The 3,668-nt window shown below is 41.4% G+C and overlaps 1 non-coding gene across 1 annotated transcript; it reads left to right on the top strand.

Annotated features, from left to right (window-relative positions):
- Positions 1-2,642: 2,642 nt before the first annotated feature.
- Positions 2,643-2,833, top strand: LOC130359850 (U2 spliceosomal RNA). The gene has a single exon (XR_008890482.1). It is a non-coding gene; the product is annotated as a U2 spliceosomal RNA (small nuclear RNA).
- The last annotated feature ends 835 nt before the right edge of the window (positions 2,834-3,668 follow it).

Genomic DNA, 3,668 nt, shown 5'->3' with positions numbered 1-3,668 from the left:
TTCTGTCTGACCACAGTGCTCTCTGCCGACACCTCTGTCCATGTAAGGAACTGTCAAGAGCAGGATAGGTTTGCTAAGGTGATTTGCTCCTGTCCTGGACAGTTCCTGACATGGACAGAGGTGTCAGCAGAGAGCACTGTGGTCAGACAGAAATGAAATTCAAAAAGAATAGAGCTTCCTCTGTAGTATACAGCAGCAGATAAGTACTGGAAGGATTAAGATTTCTAAATAGAAGTAATTTACAAATCTGTTTAACTTTCTGGCACCAATTGATAAAAAAAAAAAAAAAAACAACAACTCCTGATATGTCAAAGTGCATGTCAGAAGTTAGTTTAGGTGGTGAGACATCCACCGCAAAAATGAGAGGGCAGACGTCTGTCTTCTTTGATTCTGATCTGCTCTAATTCAGCATGGCTGTCATTTCTTTTTTCTTCCTACGAATATGATCTACACCATCAAAGATAGATACAAAAAAATAAAATAAAATGCTCTTTCCACAGCTGACTACAATGGCTAATAACAACAATGTGGCAATCAGTCAGTGATTGATGCTCGTATGAATAGACAGTCAGCTTGGTCATTTTTAAGATGTTCTGGTCATCACTTCTGAAAAATAAAAATGTCCAAGTATAACCAGAGTAAGGGCCTTTCCTACATTGATAATTTTTAGCCTCCTGGGTGCACAATACCTTATCTTTTCCCATTGTTACATTCTCCATAAACTGTATCACTCAAAAAGAAAAATTCATATAAATGCCGAAGCAAATCTCACTAAAAATCTGTACTTAAGGTCACGTACCGTAAGTGACCTAAAACTTATTTTATATATGGCAGAAGAAATCTGCACAGTTATTAGAATATACACAAGACAAATGTATAGATAACGCATCATTTTTTTTTAAAATTACAAACCTACAGACAAGCAATTTCTAGTTATACAGATCCTGCTGACTCCAAAGCAGCTCAACTTAGGTTTTAACCCATTTCGATTGTACCTGGGAAAATAAATTGGAAAATGTGGTTGGCATTCTTTGCTGCTAAAGTTAATGTGGATGAAAATTGGAATTTATCACCCGCTTTGCAATGAATCTGAAGATAATTTTATGTGAAGCTGCAGTTCAGGTGAATCCTTTTCAACATGCTTAAAGGGGTACCTGTTGTTTGCAAAAACTTTTGAAATAATGTAGATAATACCATTATATGTATAAAAAATTGGTTAAAAAAATTGTATTTTTTTGGGTGAAAAAATGTTGTCCCTGCAGCTATTGCCTGTGTGTCTCTGTGAGGAGACCGAATACAGGAAGTGAGGGCAAGACAAGCAGGGCTCTGTGCAGGCTCCTGGCTTGTCAATCATCCTGCTGTGTGAGCCGGAAGCATGTCACAGAGTCTCAGTGTACAGGGCCTTGCTTGTCCTCAGTTTACAGAGCCCTGCTTGTCCTCAGTGTACAGGGCCCTGCTTGTCCTCAGTGTACAGAGCCCTGTTTGTTCTCACTGCACAGAGCCCTGCTTGTCCTCAGTGCACAGATCCCTGTTTGTCCTCAGTGTACAGAGCCCTGGTTGTCCTTAGTGTACAGAGCTCTGCTTGTCCTCAGTGTACAGAGCCCTGCTTGTCCTCAGTGTACAGAGCCCTGCTTGTCCTCAGTGTGCAGAGCCCTGCTTGTCCTCAGTGCACAGAGCCCTGCTTGTCCTCAGTGTACAGAGCCCTTCTTGTCCTCAGTGCACAGAGCCCTGTTTGTCCTCAGTGTACAGAGCCCTGCTTGTCCTCAGTGTACAGAGCCCTGCTTGTCCTCACTAAACAGAGCCCTGCTTGTCCACCCTCACTTCCTGTATTTGGACTCCTTATAGAGAAACACAGGCAATAGCTGCAGGGACAATTGTTAACCAATGCATATTACAAATATACATATAATGTTATTTTCTACATGATATTAAAAGTGTTTGCTAATGACAGGTACACATTAAGCATATTGGAACCACATAGGAGACAATCACTTGTTTTGCATAGTACTTTTTAGTACTTTATAGTACTTATTTATGTGTTACTAACTAAACATTATAAACATATAAAAAGTTACATTTGCATTTTTTTGTAAAATTGTTTAATCTTTTTGCCCATGCTTATAAAATATCGAACAGGAATTATACAGGATAGCCCTGGGATTTATGTGAGGTGCAGGGCTTTCCCCATAAAACTGTCAGTTCTAGCGATCACAATGCTGGGGCTGATAGTGGGGTGACAAAAGGAGCTTCCTCTGCCATCAGTTCCAAATGCTAGCACCCTACTTTTACAGAAAAAGTGGAACATTTTTGACTTTGGTGTTACCTTTATTTATTATTTCAGTATTTATTAATGGTAAGGTAACTTATTAGTTACGGCTATGATCTTTTTAAATGGGTACTTCTCCCCTAAAGATCGTATCCTCCATCCAAAATATAGAAGATAAGATGTCTGACCAGGGGGGGTCCAGGCTGCCCGGCTGCTGGGACCCCCCCCCCCCCCCCACGATCTCCAGGCCGGCACCACAGCATTCTGAACATGGAAGCTTAGAGCGTTCCTGTTCGTGTTGTCATGCCACACACCCTCTATTTATGCCTATGGGTGTGATGGCTAGCACGTATCTGTCACAAACACTATCTGTCACATCGCTTCTCAGCCTTTTGGCTAAGATCAAGTGTAGTATCTGTTCTTATCAGTTTAATATCTGATACATCCCCTATCTGATGACCATATATTAAATGGATTTTTGAAAACGGGAGCCAATTTCGAAGCTTGCTTCCATCACCCTATGCATTTATCCGATATGGCAGTATCCTTGAGTACAGTGCACCAAAAAAAAAAAAAGTCTGTCATAAAGACTATGGGGGAGATTTATCAAAACTTTTGCAGCGGAAGATTGGTGTAGTTGCCCATAGCAACCAATCAGATCGCTTCTTTCATTTCTAACAAGGCCTCTAAAAGAAGCAATCTCATTGGTTGCTATGGGCAACTGGGCAAATTTTCATCTGCACAGGTTTTGATAAATCTCCCCCTATATCTGTCACAAACACTATCAGCAATCGTGGTTCTTGCACGGGCTTTTCGGGGTAAAAATCAGATGGGATGCCAGATTTTGGAGCACAATATCCTTCACCGGGATTATGGGTCAAAATCTAACCATTTAAAAAATAATTCACAGATTTTCAGGATCATTTTGTACTATGTCAGGTTCCATAGCCCATGGACTCTAACAGTCCATGGAATATAAAAGCACATATTAAAGTAATACTCATTTCAACCTAAAAATGTGCAAATCCTATGTAAATGTAAATGATGTTTAAAGAGTAGCTATCATAACTTAAATTTCCCTGATCCCCCCTCCCCATTTGTCCCTGACACTAACTACATCTATCCCTGTATTTATTTTTATCAGAATCCCCATAAAAATACCGCCTGTCTCCTCTCGCTCCTGCAGCTCGTGCACTGCAATTAATGAGGAGAGGGAGATGCAGGGGGGCGGGGATATTAAAATTGTTCCCGCCGCGCGCGCACGAGCGCTGTGCTCGCTCTCTGCCTGTATAGGAAACAGGCAGAGAGCGAGCACAGCGCTCGTGCGCACGCGGCGCGTGAAATTTAAATATCCCCCCCTGCATCTCCCTCTCTTCATTCATGTGAACGTGCATTCCGGACC

Source organism: Hyla sarda, chromosome 2 (assembly GCF_029499605.1).
Source record: "Hyla sarda isolate aHylSar1 chromosome 2, aHylSar1.hap1, whole genome shotgun sequence".
Taxonomy (NCBI): Eukaryota; Metazoa; Chordata; class Amphibia; order Anura; family Hylidae; genus Hyla; species Hyla sarda.
Note: the sequence above shows the minus strand (reverse complement) of the source record. Positions and strands in the feature narration are given on the sequence as shown.